This window comes from Apis mellifera, linkage group LG5, assembly GCF_003254395.2.
Source record: "Apis mellifera strain DH4 linkage group LG5, Amel_HAv3.1, whole genome shotgun sequence".
NCBI lineage: Eukaryota > Metazoa > Arthropoda > Insecta > Hymenoptera > Apidae > Apis > Apis mellifera.
Window position 1 is genome coordinate 2,627,717 of NC_037642.1, and position 17,345 is coordinate 2,645,061.

Sequence of the window (17,345 nt, forward strand, 5' to 3'; positions counted from 1 at the left end):
ATAATATGCTAGGAAACTTTACAAAATAAATACATCTTGTTCCTAATAACGTATTTGTAATTATGAATATCTTTGCAATGACAATTAATTTTTTTGAATCAACTTTGAAGTAAATACAGGCATCTGAAAAGAAACGATCTCGATAATTGTGTCTTCTTATAGATATAAACTTAAAGGGGATGAAATATTTTCTCTTTCTTTCTTTCTCCATTTTTATCAATAAATTCTACACGATATATTCGAGTATAATGTAGCACGGGATATGAAGAAGCTTTCAAATTCAAAAAAATACGAAAGATCGTGTTCAAACATAGCTGTGTTGGCCTTCGTTTTCCATAATTGTACGTCAAATACAAAGAACAGCTTTAAAACATTCGTTACGAACGTGAAAAATATTGCATGTACGACAGCCCTATAAGGATTTTATTACTCGTCTCTGCTGCTTTTAGGTCACACAAAGCACGTCATAATTCGAGAACGAACCAAAATTGCAATTCCACTTTTTCGTTTGGACATTTTCACTTGTACTTGTTTTATTATTAATATTGATTCAAACAACGTGTAATAAACTTGAACAGTACAATGATTAAAATTGTAGTTGGAATTAAGTGAAATTTGAAACTTTGGAATAATAATTTCTTTATTATTTCTATAAAATTCATTATTAGTTTCAATACTAACTTTCATATTAATCCTTTTCGTATTTTTAACGAAACATTTATGAACCTCTCACATAGGATAAACTTTACACAGTTTTAATTGTGTGTAAAAGGTGTGGAAATTTTAATAATTCCTGTACGTAATACACACATTTACATACAGAGAATAATTTATAACGAGCTTATAAAATATGGAATAAAATTCAAGAAACGTTTCATGCATCAACTTTCTTCCACAACCAAGACTAGCAGATTTCATAGAATTACGCCATGGATCGATCCATTAAACGATCATCTTGGACTGCATCCATCCATCTGATAGCTAAATCTTTCGTTTTCTCCCATTTCTTTTTTGCTTTAAATAATTCGAAAGTCAATTCTATTCCTTACAATTTTTCACAATTCATCTTTTTCACTTCCATGCCATTTTCATTAACCTTTGATTTTTTTCCTACTTTCAGATAACATGGAATGGATTCCTACGTTTCTTCTCCCACTTTTCATCAATTTTTATCGTCAAACATCGATACACCGTTCCTCTATATATTATTTCTTTTCGCTTCTCTCGCGTATCTTCAATCATCCCCAAAATATTCAACCACCGTCCACGTTACGCAAATTCTCTTCGTTCTTTATTGCGCGTACATTCCACTCTGTTTCCACAGACGTTTCTGCACGTACTACTACTACGCTTTTTTGACAGCCGAGGAATTTAGCCATGGAGGATGGGTATAAAAATCGGGTATTTTCATAGTTGAAGGGAATAAAATATGACGTACGAAATCCTCAACAAGATCCTTTCTTTTTCTCCCGTCGCGTTTTCGAAAGTTTCGAATCCACAGTGATTCAAAAGATCAGAGGAAAAGGAGATTATTTAAGGGAAAGAAGAGATTAGAAAATTCAAACGATTCTATTAAGAGGAGTTATGTTTCATCGGTCTCGCTTCACTCTATTAAACGATCGATACGATCCATTCTGCTTTGATTCATACCGGATGGAACGGTTCGATGGATCTTACGCTTGCACGATCCCCGCGCGTATTAATATGCACGGAGGAGGAAGGGACACGTCGATGAGGTGCACCTATGACATCGCTTAATCGATGAATCGAGGAGGATTGATGGATCGGCGATGATGCTACGGTATGAAAATGTGAGAAAGGAAGCGGGACGAAGACGAGGCGAAAAGGTTATGAACTCTTCGTGAAGAGTTTTCACGGAAGAGGGTGGGAAGGCGTGCGAGAAAGGATGGTAATGGAAATAGAATAGCAAAGATTCGCGCTCGCTTTTTCTATACGAAAAAATATCCAACTTCTATTCATTTCGAAATTTTCTCTTTTTCTTTTTTTCTTAAAAATAAAGTAAACTTTATTTTTAGAATCTCTCTTCGAAAAAATAAGTTTAATTCTATCCTCTCGGCATTAAATTACTCGTAATATTATAAATATCATCAGCTTAACGAATTGTTTATCGAAATATCGAATTGATCCCGATAAGCGAAGGTCAATAGAAATCCACGTTACGAGACAAGTAATTCTGTAACGAAAAATTGCTAATTATATCGAAACAAATGAGATTATATGAAATGAAATTATATATGCGGTGCAAGTTATAATTGAGACGTGGAGGAAAATATGGAAAAATTGTGAGAGTTTGTAGTCTTATTACGAAAAATTCAACGAAATATCTGGGCTTTAATTAAACACGAAAGCGTAATGCTTCAAAATAAATGGCTAATGATGTGACCCGCGCGAAACTGGGTCACTGGTAAATGAAGATATAAATCATGCCGTGAATACGGATTAAACAGAAACAGTTGGAAAAATGTACCTTCAAAGTTTAGGTTGTACACGATTAATCATTCGCACACGACATCGAACTCGCCTTTCGAGAAGAATTTACACAGTTACGTGTTCGAAGTATATGCTTATACTCGATTTATAGTTAGCTACCTAAAAAACATTTTCTCATTTTCTTTTCAAAGTACGGCGCAATAAAAGAATTAAAAAGTCGCCAAGATATTTAACTTTTATTTCAAGAGAAATTGAAATTTTTCACGCACCTTCCATATTTTGCAATATTAAATATTTCTTTCCATCGTGTCTCTCGTTTGTTACGAATTTTCACATTTCGTCCCAATTCATCCCAGCTTAATAACACACTCACTTTTCAACCTCAATTTCAAACTTCGATAAAAGATTATCAAGGTTTCGAGTTATCAAAGAGAAAAAGCCTCAATTTCTATTTTGAGACTTGAAAAAATATTCCAAATCAAGAATAGAACCACGAATAAAGAATTATTTAAAGAAACCAATTTAATTGACGATAGAGAAAGCTCGAAAATAAATATCGATTAAGTATTCTCTCCTGATCAATCGATCGATCATACAGAAAGAATTCTTCCAAAGTTCGCCAAGATATTTCACGTTAAATAGTCCGGCTCTTCTTTGGCAAGAAGAAAGGATAGGATGCAGGATAGGATGTAACCGAAATTATCCGCTGACCCCAAAAGCTGGAGGGTGGTTTCTTTCACCGTGCAATTCCCACGTTACTTCGTCTTACTAAAATTTCCGGGCCACGAAGCTTTTTATATGAAACTCGGGGCGACCTTTTGAACGGCGGTCACGCGATCCACGCGACACACACGGATAGGGAATAAGGAGGAAACCGGATGTGTCCTTTGAAAAATCGTCGGAAATCTCACTCCACCGCCCCCTCACTCCTTCTCTCAGTAATTTCTCTGACGAATGTACTACACCGGTTTCAAGAATGGCCATTGGAGAAGAAGAACAGTGAGGAGAGCCCACAGTGTTCCAGCTAAAAGTTGAATCACTATTATTCCATTTCTTCCTCCTCCTCCTCCGCCATTTTGTTCCCCGAGTTTCTTTCCTCTCCGAATTTTTTTTAGCACGCTCAAACTCGCGATCCCTGCCTTCCAATTTTATCTTGTAGAATTGAAAATAAAATTTTTCTCGTTTAATCTTGCGAGGAAGGAAATAGATAAGTTGGTGATTCATTTAATCTTCATGCAGTTGTAAATTCGAATTTCTTAAGAGTTGGATGAGACTATTGAATGAATTTGAAACTAATCTTCTTGTTTCCTTTGATAAATTTTATTTTTATCACACACGTGGAATTAATATAATCGATGCCAAAGGAGCTGTTTCAATTAATATATTCGATATTGTTCCAGGAAATTGCCGAATCGAATTCTAATCATAAAGACTCATCTATCTTATCGAAAATAAAATTCGATAATCACGCTTCAGGATTACGAAGCTACGAAACTGTGTCAAAGTAAAAATTCTTACGAAATGCGGCCAATTCGAGTCACGAAGCTGATAAATTCAATGACACAATACAGGAGCAGGAGGAAGCGAAATTCAATGTCTCATAAAGCATTCCCAACTTGCTTGCCACGGGAGCATCCCCGAAGGAAAAGGATGTCGCGATCCCCGTCGATGGGCGGACGTCTCCTCCACGTCAAAGGTTTTTTAAACCAGGTTTTTCCAACCCTCTCCTCATTCTTTCTCGCGTGTCGCGCGGTTTTCCAGTCACGAACATCATCGTGACTGACTGAGAGAAGGAGGGAGAAAAGAAAAGTATTAAAACGAAGAAGAGGAAGTAGAGGAGCAAGGAAGATCGAGCTCGATTTTCAGAACCTTGAACGAGGGATCGAAGAAACGTGGAGGTTCGTTCGATCAAATTATTCGATTTCCTTTTTTTTTTCAGCAACTCAATCCCTTCCCAACCCCTTTCTCTCCTTCGTATCCTAGCTCATAGTTATCCCCCTACATTTTACAGCCGCAAAACGTGTTTCAGGCTTTCAACTTCAGGCGGCATCGTTTGTTTCACGCTCGAAGGGAACCCGCTTGAATGCCGCTTTTTCACCCGCTACTTCGCCAGTTTCCGGCCCGGTTATTTACTCCTCCGGGATTAAAAAGTTTCGCCCCGGATATCGTCCCCGATGAAACAAAGAGGGACCATATCCCCTTCACCCAGTTTCGATTATTTGTCGTCATAATTTGCCGAGATAAGTTTTAATCTCGGTAATTGAATTTTCGGTTTACGCCGTTCATTTATCATTCTTCAGAGTTCAGAATCTGTGCAAACGCTTCTTTCTCTTTTTTTATTATTATTATTCATTCGTGAGAACGGTATAAAATTAATATAAAAGTATTGTTCTAATAGTATATAGTTTGATGAATTATTTATTCGAATATTTTTCTTTTCTTTTTATCGAATATATTTATATCGAGGATGTGGAATTCGAAAATTCAATTTAATTCGATATTTCTACTCGATTCGTCAGATTTCTCGGGAAGTGTTAATTCACAATTTATGTATTGTGACGATAGAACATGCAGAAAGTTGTAATTCGTGGTAGGGAATGGCATGGAGAGGGAGAGATTGTTCAAGAGTGTGCCTTTACCTTTACCGCTGACCTTTACGTATCTGAAACGGTTTTCACATCGATCCAGGTATCCTTCGAGCATGTAAAACGAGTTTGTTCGGCTACGATAATAATCAACTGTGTCAAAGAGCATTGTGAGCATTCCGTTCGTCGAAACAATTACTCTCTCGACGTAAACGATTCCCGGTAAACAATTATCTATGCTGTTTACACGGCAGGCCGGCCAATTTATAGCTTTTTTCGTCTATCATTAAGGTATATTGTTATTCCTTGTTTCCACACCTGTGTTTATGAAGTTTTAACCAGGAGGACAATAGTTTTGATAAAATTTCTGGGAATTTGAAATTATTTTTCAAGTTTATGCTGAAGAACGGAAGATGAGTAAAAGTTTATGAATGATGAAGAGAAGATATTTTAATTTCTTCTTAGAATTTTACAGGTTGTTTTACTATTATTATAGTTTTTTGAATAAATTTTTGAAAATTTGCTTGAGAAGAAACATCGGTTTAAAAATGTTTTATTCTATTATTCATTCAAGAATAAACGAAAAAGTTTGATTATTTGTTAAGAAGAATGATTAAAATGTTCTTTCGATCTTGATCCATTTTCAAATTCAATATAAATCGTGATTAAGATTATTATCGCAAGAATAACACAATCGAATGTCTTGTAAAAATACGCACGACTATAATGTGAATGCATAAGAGAGTATTTTAAATAAATTACAAAACTTTTCTCGATCGTGAAATTGCTACTAATTGCTGCTATTATAAAGAAAAAGATCGTTTGATTTATGTATAACTCTTCCGACCGCAGAATAATCACATGTATCTGCTAAAAGCAAGGATAATTGCAACTCGATATTTACGATGCAAATTAATTCCAGATCGAAAGAAATTTCTGCTACAAAACATTCAATCGACATTATTTATAATTTTCTTTTTCTTTCTCTTCTTTTTCTTTCTTTTTTTTTTTTTTTTCGCTATGAATAGATAATCGAGAGCACTTCAAGGCAGACTGTCTGATCAATAACGAACTTTTCTACTTGGAAATCTGATACAAAAATAGTTTCCTCGAATTTTTTTATGCCACGCCATGTACTAAATCCTTGTTACAATTTGATAAATTTTACGTAAATTCAGACATGATTTTTCACAATTACGGTGAAACCTATTTAAAATAATAGAAAAATACGACCTCTTCTTTTTCAAAGAATGAAATATTTCTTTAATTATTCATAAATTCTATACTTTTCTGTTAATCATATGAACTTTTTAATACCTTGAATCTATGTGTTTCTCAAATCGTTTTAATCCTTTTTCTATATATCATAAATATTTCAAATTTTATGATTACATTTGTTGCTTCTTCATTAATTTCCATTGTTTTTCCAACTTTTGAAATATCTCTTGTTTTATTTCAACAGTTTAGTTCAGCTTACAGTTAATATAATAAGCTTTTCCTCTTCAATGTGGAATATATTTACTCGTAGAGCATAGACAAGAAAATAAAATATTCTTCAGATATTAGAGATTCCATTGTGTCTAATTGCAATCAGTATTTCTCACCAGGCAATCTTCTGGAGAAGTTAAAGCTATCTAAAATTGTCCTCGGCTATAGTCGATGAATAAGACTAAAAAAATAGACGGAAGGGACGCGAAACAATTTCATTCCCTGGCGAATCATGAAAGGTGCGAGGGCCACGAATCAAGAACCGCGTTTTCTCCTTAACAACCTTCCTTTCTTATCTCGGTTTCCCACGGAAATGCTATTACTGGGCAAAATATTTCTCTGTGGAGGGCGTTCAATTTTTTCGTATCTTCCGCATTCCTTTTTTTAATTTTTCCTTTAATTTCTCTTTGCAATTGTTCTTTCGTTCAAGGAAAAACACAATAATCAGGATTGATGGATGCCTCTGAACTTATCTTTTTGGTCTCTTTAATTCAATAAATTTTTCAGAAAACTCTATTTATTCTCATTTTTGATATTCAATATCTTTAATAAATAGATAGTTTTCTCTTTCTACTTTACAGTGAATTAAAAATATTTGAAAAGATTATACAGTATAACAGAAAGTTGTATCGATTTATATTCATGTTTGATCAAGCATGAAATAATTAGAATTAGAGAAATTGAAGGATAATTAACGTAGAATTGTTTGTGTTTACAACACATAATACATTTGTTAAAGTTTCTTTTACTTTTATCACGCATTGCACGTGCATTCCAATTAGAGGGATTGCAAGGGATTAATAATACATCGCGTTTGTGTTTACAACATTCGTTCGAAACAACAAGTTTTTTTCTCTCTCTCTCTCTCTGCTCCTTCTTTCTTTTTCCTTTTCTTTCTTTTCTTTTTTTTATCCTGAAACGCCGCGCATTACGCGCGCAATTCAACTATAAAAATCGTCGATGCTTTCGCACAAAAGAAGTGAATTACAGCCAAGTTTTGACGCGTATAAATGGAATGTCAAAGGGATAGAATTCACGGATAGAAACATTAACAATATTTCAATGTCAGCCTTTTCGCCTTCAGATAAACACATATATTTCTTCCTCGTGCATAAGAATAATAGAACGAATGACCCATTCGTAGCGTGGTTATCCGCATATAAGTATTGGGTAAAACTTTCAGGAATATAAATCGAAAAGTATATTGTCATTCAAATCGGCGGCATTTAAAATCGATCCTTTGTATTTTTATTGGGAACTCGCAATGAATATAAAATGGCGTTACGCGTCGGTTATTTTTCAATGCAGCCATACTTTTTTCATTCTTTTTTTTTTTCTTTCTTTCTTTTTAGAAAATATTCAATTACGATCCTTTGTGCCTTTAACGGCAATAAACGTTGCTTAAAATATATCTTTTTAACAGTTCTTCTCAATATCATATTTCCTTGGAGAGAAATAAAAAATTTTCGAAATAAATTATCCATTTTTTAAATGTACGCGATAATATTAATCCTTCATCGTCTAAAATTTACAAACAATACAACTATCCTACTACTTTATCTATATTTTATACAATTACAGATACAATTATTTGCACGAACTGTTTCAACTAGATTCCTTTCCAATCACCATTCCAAGCCTTTGAAACTTATTCTTATTAATTTAAAACGAATCGAAATAAATCGAGACGCAATAAAAAGAAAAGCCCCCCGTTTTTCCGTTCCCAAAAAAAAGAAAATAAAGGATCGTGTAACAAAGCGTCTCATTGCGCGCAACAGTATTCGCGATAACATCGTTTACTCGCAATCTCAAAAGCAAGAAGTATCCAAGCAACAGAATCCAAGAAAACCGACAAAGAAACGAGAAACACCGAAGCGAGGAGAGGAAACCGAGCATGGATGAAAAGACGAAAGAGAGAGAGAGAGAGAGAAACAGAAAGAGAGAGAGAGAATAGAACCGATGAAAGTGGTTCCACCGATGTAAAAGCAGTCGATAGCACTCGGCTCGCATGACCTTTACCTTTGCCGCATATCCCCAGCCCTCTCCTCCTCCATCCTTGTCTCCGTCTCGGGGGATTGGTTCGTTTGTGCGATGTAAATGTAGGTTAGAACCTTAAAATCGACCTACATGCACCTTCGATCTCCCCCCTTTTTGCACGGAGGTAGAAATGGCGGGCCGGTTGAAAGGAAAGGAAGGTCATCACGGAAGAAGGGGGAAGAAGGGGGTAGTTGCAGAAATACGCCATCAAGCGTGCACCTCTATCGTTTTTCTGCGCGAACGCGCCCACCATGCACAAAGTGTACACCGTATGTTTGGACGTTGTGCTTCTCGTGATATGCCAGAGAGAGAGAGAGAGAGAGAGAGAAAGGGAGGCTGATTAAAGGGAGGCAACGCCTGATGTATCGCTTTGCACGCTCGTGTATCGCGTCGAATTTTTCTTCTTTCTATTTTTTTAACGAGACGAGGACGACGCGTCGATCGGGACGGAAAAATGGAGGGGGGTCGAAACAAGGGATGGGTTAATGCTTCTATGACAAAATGACGACTCGCGGGTTTAATAGGCGGAAGAGAAAAATTGCCGCGCCCGGGAGGCAGAGAATCTCGTTACGTGGCGAGATTTAATGCATGGAGTGAGGGTTTCGATGCGGGGGAGAGGGGCAGAAACACGGATGGATGGAAGTTAACGGCGGATAAATTCGTATTGAAATTTTCATATTTGTGTCTCGTGAAATATTTTTATCCTTTGATTAGAATAAATACCCCTTTCCTTTCTTTTTTTATTTATTTATCTTATAATTTTTAATATTCGATGAATTTTTGTTACAGACAGGCACTGTTCACTTTTTCTTTTTTTCCGAAAATTTACGAAGCAAAGAAGATGAATAATACAAAGAGATCGAAATTGTTCAAATTTTATAATATCCTACAATAATGGAGAAAGAGAAATACGCAGATTTCAAGTTCGAAGCAGAAAGTATGCTCTCTATAACGTATCTTTCTTCGATCGAATCAAGGAACAAACGAAATGTTTCACGAATTTTCGATCGATTATCGTGTTTCCATTCGTTCGTTCCATTATCTCGCATCGAGGGGTATCGATTGAACGGCGATTGAAACGGATCTCCTCGATCGGAGCGACACTAATTTATATCGGCGTCCATCGAAACTCCGATCATTCGAAGATAAAGCGGGGAAAAAAATGATACGAAATCTCCTCGAACATTATTCCCTCCGTATAAAGGAGGAACGAGAACTTTTGGAATTTCGCGAAATTGACGAGCTATTATGCCGAGATCCGGAATCATCGATCGAGACCGAAAAAAAAAAAAATCGCGTCCCAGAAATTTCGATCACGGGGGAAGGAAAAAGCGATAACGTTGCTCGATTTAGGTACAATGGCGCATCAACGAATCTGCCGCAAAATAATACCTCTCTTCGGGATAGAGTGCAAGCCTGATTGCACTTGACGCAAGAGTGGAGAATCGAACGAGTCAAATTTTTCAGATGGAATCTCTATCCTTGTTTCACTGGAATTTATCGAAACTTTATTTGGATTAAATTGTCGTTTCAATTAACGCCTCTGAACTTCGTACTGGACATTTTTTGTAAGTAATGATACGAATTTTGGACGAAAATTTTATTCAATTGTCTATAACTCAATAAGTAAACTTTTTGTATTTTTTTTGGCCAAAAGTGTTTCCAGGAATTTATTACAATATTCTGTGCATCTATCTTTCAGAACAGATATTTTGATATTATTTATATTCTGAGAACCATATTAAAGAGACAAAGAATCTATTTTCGTTTTATTCAATTGTCTATAACTCAATAAGTAAACTGGCATTTTTGTATTTCACTTTTGGCCAAAAGTGTTTTCAGGAATTTATTACAATATTCTGTGTATCTATCCTTCAGAACAGATATTTTGATATTATTTATATTCTGAGAATCAAATTAGAGAGGGAGAAAATCTATTTTCGTTTTATTCAATTGTCTATAATTCAATAAGTAAACTGGCATTTTTGTATTTCTTTTGGCCAAAAGTGTTTTCAGGAATTTATTACAATATTCTCTGTATCTATCTTTCAGAACAGATATTATTTATATTCTCAGAACTAAATTAAAGAGACAGAGAATCTATTTTCAGAAATAAGAAATACTTTTGAACGTATGCTAACAAGTTTCGAGTTATAGAATCTAACAATTTTTATAAATAAATAAAGGATGGAGTTTACGTAGCTTCGAATTTGCCAGCAATTAAAACGATTTATCGTTTCAGCGAGTGATTCGACAGAATCCACTCGAACTATCTATTAACCGAACAACGGAATATCATAGATAATGGAAGAATTAAGCGAAGTGGTATTTATGCATGAAGGAGCCGGTTACAAGCAAACAAACTTCTCTCCAAACCTGCTCCACCATACGAATAATCTATACACACTAAATCGGGGGAAGGGAAGACAAATGAAGCAGGTTTATCGCGAATCGTTTTAAACGGGGGAATTTCAATTTCGCCGGTAGAGTTTTACGTTTCACCCCTGGACCAACCCCCCCCCCCGGCTGTAAATCAAACTGCTAAGTAATACAGGGGACACACTGTTAAACCGTGCAACTGTTCCAGAGATGACATTGGGGGAGGAAGGGAAGGAAGGATCGTTAGTTGTAACCGCAGCAGCACGAGGGACAACCGATCCTGTAGGATTCCCAGGATAACCGCCGGCTTTCCAACTATGCCGATTAGTTTCTCGTGGACACAGTTCGGGGTATCGATCGCCCTGCTGTGATGACCATTCGTGGCTACAATTTCTTACCGAGCTGCTCTAAATAGAATGTTTCGAATCGCGCCAGCCTTGGGCCATCCATCCATCCATCCATTGAATAGTTGCTTCCAAACATTTCCATCGAAGTAAAAATAATTCCATCGATCGTGTCGAACTTCGTTTCGATCGATCACGAGTGTTGATAATTCTAAACACAACATCTTTGTTCCAAATACTAAATCTGTTTCAAGATTCCATCAAAATTGTTTCGTACTTTGAAACAATTATCCAAGAAAGCTTCGTGGACATTTGCAGGTATCGTGGAAAGAAATAATTTGCAGGCGGGAAAGGCGTTAAGTATGATATACCGGGTGGCGTTTGTCAAAATGCCTAAACACGGCCCGGCCACCGTAATCCTATCCATCAGCTTATAATTCCACGTCGCCGGTGATGCAACTACCCGACGTTGCTTTCACCGCCGCTATCCTTTAATGACACCCTCCCTCTGGCTTTTCCAGATCACCCTCGCCGTGCATGGATAGTTTCAAAGCGACCCCTCCCTTCGCACACCGATGCGAACGGGGCGGCTTTGATACCCGCTCGGTGTGAACGCGGCGATTAACCCCGCATCACCCTCTTATCAACCGAACCCGTATCCATGCCTCTTCCACCTCGTCTCGCTCCAACCCCATTCGGTAACCGATTGTTCGTTACCTTTTTCCCTCGCGTTTTCTCTTTCCTTCCCCTCTCTCTTTTTTCCCCTCGATGCACGAGACTGCGTTCGAAGCGCAAAGGGGTGAGTTTTGAATATTTAACGGTGGTTGATAATCGTAATTCTTACGTGGAATGAAGAAGTGAAAAGAAGGGAAAGTTGTGGTTGGAAAGGATTTTGGTTAACTTTGGAGATTGCGATTTTGAAAATGAAAAATTGTTATATTTTTTGGAGGGTTGAATTGAAAAAATTAGTGAAGAAATGGCGATGAAGAGAATATAATTTTGAGAATTTCGAATATTATAAAATCGAAATTTATAGAAAAGGTTTTTAAAATTGACTGTAAGCTTCGCGAGTTTCGAAATTTTGATTGAAAAGATCCGAAAATATGGATTATCGTGAACAGAAATTTATAATGCACGAAATAAAATATTTACCGATTTGAAATTGGTTGTTATTTGCCATCAATTATTTCCCTACATTATTCAGAAGAAGTGAGTATTTTTAAAATGTTCGCATATTAACGACCGGAGAATTGTTTTTGCTGCAGCACAAGGGAGAGGATCGAAGGGCGTCGCGGTGGCTGGGAAGGCAACAATTTCTTGGCACGGCCATCGTCTAGCCGTGTAATCATTTTTGGCAGTGAGGTGCATCGAACGTAAAAAGCAGCTGGAATTTCGCCAGTTGCAGAGGCAACATTGCATCACCTGTTACTGGCTTTATATACGAGTCAGAAGAAAAGATGATGGTGTTCATCTCGCTTTTTCATCACGTGAAAATGAATAAATGCTATATATATCGTTTGGAATAAAATATAAAGTAAGATATCACCTATCTGATTATCGAGAGCGAAAGAAATATAACGTAATAAATAACTGGAATAATTTCACGAACTTCTAAAGAAGATAAAAAGACAAGAAACAAGATACCTTCAAAGAAAGAATTTCCATACGTTCGATACAATTTCTTAACGAGTTTTATCAAAAACTTTTCGTATCAAACGAAAAGTACTGATTTACAAAAAAAAAAGAAGAAGAAGAAGAGAAAGTAAGTAAATGAATGAAGAGAGGCAAAAGCGTGTATGTAGTTGAAGAGAAGATGCAAGATTTGTCATTTGGACAATTTCACAGGCTTCTGGAAAAGATAAAAACGTGAAAGAAGTATCTTCCGGGGAGAAGACGCGGGAGGAAACTTCCGTGTACAGTTGGCAACCTCTTAACAAGTCTTAAGAACAAATGCGACTACTCCGCGTAACCTTAATGGCGAACAACACTTTGCAGCACGCTGCAATTTCGCTCTTGAGTAAAATGTATGTACGACTTCATTTTTAACTTATCTGGAATGGAATATTAAAATGCTTCTTTAGCATCGTTGCGCTTGTTTCGAGCCAAGTTGTTTTAAACTTTCACGAACGAAGTTACCAATTAAATTTTAGAATTTTGAAATATCGAATCGTTTCAAGCTATTTCAAAACGTTTCTCTATCTACTAGTTTCCATCGATGAAAACTTGTTACTTATAAGATTTTTGATTTTTCTATTCCAAGTGAAAAAGAAGGAAAGAAAGAAGACGAATGAGCAGCGTGTTGGGAGGCAAGTCTTCGACAAGATTTCTCACTTGGCCAGCAACCTCTTACCCCGATCTAAGAACTAAAGTGACCTCAAAGATATACATATATATACGTGTTTTCCACGTGTGATGCCATTTCTTTCAGGTAGCGGCGAATACTTGAAATGTTTGTACTACCTGTTAAGAAACGGTTGGAAACCTTCCTCCATGGAATCGTAGCACTACACGTAACGAGGACAGAGGCCGCTCAAGCATCCCCTTTCCCACTTTCCTCTCGCGCCCTTGTACAATCTAGGCGCCAGCTCCACACAGTTTCGAGCCACTCTCCTCCAATCCTGTATATGTCAAGCACTCACGACACTTTCGTGCATTCTAAATAATACTGGCTGCAATTCGCGCCAAGCCACAATTCCATGCAAATAATAAATTCACCGTCAAAGACTACCCACATTGTCGCGTGGAAAGAAAGTTTTCTAACTCGATCGTGCTTGTGGAACAGGGAGGAAAACTCGATTGGAAACTTGTCCAAATTTTTCAATATTCTTCACTATTAACAATTTCATAATTAATTTCTTGTGGAAGTTTCATGTTCGTCTAAAATCTAATTCCTAGATTCCTAAAAATCTTGGCAAAGCCCAATTGGAAACTTGTCCAAATTTTTTAATATTCTTCACTATTAACAATTTCATAATTAATTTCTTGTGGAAGTTTCATGCTATCGAATAGCTTCTTTATTCCTTATCTTTCAACCCTCTAATTCCTAGATTCCTAAAAGCCCAATTGGAAACTTGTCCAAATTTTTCAATAATCTTTCTATTAACAATTTCATAATTAATTTCTTGTGGAAGTTTCATGTTATGGAGTAGTTTCTTTATTCCTTATCTTTCAATCTTCTAAAATCTAATTTCTAGATTCCTAAAAGTCTTGGGAAAGCTCGATTGGAAACTTGTCCAAATTTTTCAATAATCTTTCTATTAACAATTTCATAATTAATTTCTTGTGGAAGTTTCATATTATGGAGTAGTTTCTTTATTTCTTATCTTTCAACCCTCTAATTCCTAGATTCCTAAAAATCTTGGTGAAGCCCAATTGGAAACTTATCCAAATTTTTAAATATTCTTCACTATTGATAATTTCATAATTAATTTCTTGTGGAAGTTTCATGTTATCGATTCTTTATTCCTTATCTTTCAACCCTCTAATTTCTAGATTCCTAAAAATCTTGGGAAAGCTTGATTGGAAACTTGTCCAAATTTTTTAATATTTTTGACTATTAACAATTTCTTAATTAATGGAGTTTCTTGTGGAAGTTTCATGTTATCGAGTAGCTTCTTTATTCCTTATCTTTCAACCCTCTAATTCCTAAAAATCTTGGAAAAGCCCAATTGGAAACTTGTCCAAATTTTTCAATAATCTCTCTATTAACAATTTTATAATTAATTTCTTGTGGAATTTTCATGTTCGTCTAAAATCTAATTCCTAGATTCCTAAAAATCTTTCTAAAAAACGTTCCACAGATCCGCACAGAAATAATATCTCGCGAAAATATAAACGAATATACAAAAAATTGTCCCCCCTCAATAATCGCCATAGCTCGACTATCGAACAATTTGCTACAAATAAATAAATAAACAAATAAATAAATTTTCGTCTGTTTCAAGAGTGCTCGAATGCGTGTTGCGAGGGTGGTCAGCCTCTGCCGAGATTGTCGACAGTTAGGGCAACACGTAGCTGCATAATCGTATGCAGATACACGACTGGCCGTACACTCATCCGCCAAACTCCATTCGTACTCCACATGCAAATCGTGCACTTGCCAGCGGACCCGCCGGCAGTAGTTAGTAGTGTATGATCGAGCGCCTGGCCCGTTTCCCTATTGGTACATCAGTTATGTTTCGTGCATTAACGTGCATTGCCTGAATTCGGAACCACACACGATTCCTTCGTTAGCCTAACCTAGGTGAATTATATAGGCAAGTAAGTAACATCTCGCGTATATATATTTGCCAAGCGCTTGATTACGTTCGTCTGAGATAATTATTCGTGTTCCAGGCTGCGATAAGAATGGAGGATTATCGATTTTCGTATTAAATTGAAAGATGAAGAACGAGAAGAAGCGATGAAAAATGGCGGGAAACGGAATTTGAAATTAGAAGAAGTACACTGAACGATAAATACGAATTGTTTTTTTTTTTTGGAAGAGTTTTTTGATGCGACCATATTGGAAATTCTACGTGACCGGCTTCGAATGCGTTAATATTGCGCTTTGAAATTAACAATCGTGGTTGGGATTATGGATTCAATTTAATAATTTTAATAAAGTTCAATTTGAACTTTAGGTTAATTAAATGTTATTAATTATAAATTATGCATAATTTAATATTCTGCAACGGTAAATATCTAATTTCGAGTGAAATGATTCGAAGGAAAAGAATTAAAAATGATTTAATTTAAATCAGCTCTATATCTATATATTGTTCGAGGCACAATTTCGAAGACAATTAACAAAGAAAATGGCAATGAAATATGATTAGCGACGAAGAATTAAGAATTAATACTCAAATTGATTCAATTTCATCCATCATCCGAATTAAAATTATATTTTGAAAAAAGAAATCTACGTTTGAATAATAATGATGATGGATCTGAAATTTTCGAACGAGAAGAAAAAAAGAGAAAAGTATAATTTTGCAGAATAAATATACGTATTACGAAAAAAAGTTTTACGAATGTCAAATGATAATTATAATTTATGACAATAATGTTTATTTCGTGTTAAATTTCGTGGCAAATACACTGTGACAAACTCGATAAAATCTATAAAAGAATAACAGAGTCCCGATAACATCGAACGGTAATAATGAAAACCGTCACAGGCTATTTGTATTCGTAACAATATAATGAACGATGTTATTGCAAAACAAGCGTTCGTCCAAAGTACAAATGCGTGTAGCCGAACAAGTACATTCAATTTTAATAACCAACGCAACACGGACACCGTTTCGCTTCGAAAACGTATTTATCCGAATAAGTACGAAAATAGAATAGCGTCATCGACTCGTCAACCATTCTTAGACCCTCCTTCTCCTCCCATAATATAAACAACTTATATTACATCACGCTATACTAAATCTTTAATAACAGCCTTATTTATTATTTCCTATTTCATCTTCTCGAGTGAATTGAAAAAAAAGAAAAAAACATAAGAAGAAAGAAAACATAAGAATAAAAGAAATCAGTCGTAATATCATCGATAACGAAGATTCGAAGAAAAAGTTTCGAATAACACGAACGAACGTTTATCTCTACTTGTAAAATCCTATTAAATTATTCACCTGAGCAGCACGATCAATTATACGATTCGGTGGAAAAAAATAATGGCCACTCGCCGCCATTAACCACGAATATTCCATTCTGACACGTAGCTATATTATACGCACTGCTTTCGCGCTACAGAATGTAAATATGAATGAGCGCGGGAGAGCCGAGGTTGTAGAAGGTTCTTCAGTCTTTATGCAGATGCACGGTATGAAGTTTTAATTAAAGGAATTTATGGGTCGCGGCGCGACGTTTAACGGTATCATGGAACTTCCCCTCTCGTTTGCTTTGCGTGCTTTGTTCTTCCTGTTCACTCTCCCTCTCTCTCTCTGTTTCTCTCTCTCTCTCTCCTCTTCCCAGGTATTTCTTTCACTTTTTTAGTGTACGCCACAGGGCAAATACGCGTTGAAAAGTGCATACACGTGGATTCTAAAGAGGACAGCCACTCTTTCCCTACAGG

The 17,345-nt window shown here is 36.1% G+C and overlaps 1 protein-coding gene and 1 long non-coding RNA gene across 2 annotated transcripts in view; one reads left to right on the forward strand and one right to left on the reverse strand.

Annotated features, from left to right (window-relative positions):
• Positions 1-17,345, reverse strand: part of Nrx-1 (neurexin 1) — a gene marked incomplete at its 3' end in the record, with an annotated part of 337,998 nt that overhangs the window by 278,433 nt on the left and 42,220 nt on the right.
• Positions 12,489-16,224, forward strand: LOC107964467. Its single transcript, XR_001703022.2, has 4 exons — positions 12,489-13,046; positions 13,130-13,712; positions 15,229-15,544; positions 15,620-16,224. It is a non-coding gene; the product is annotated as an uncharacterized LOC107964467 (long non-coding RNA).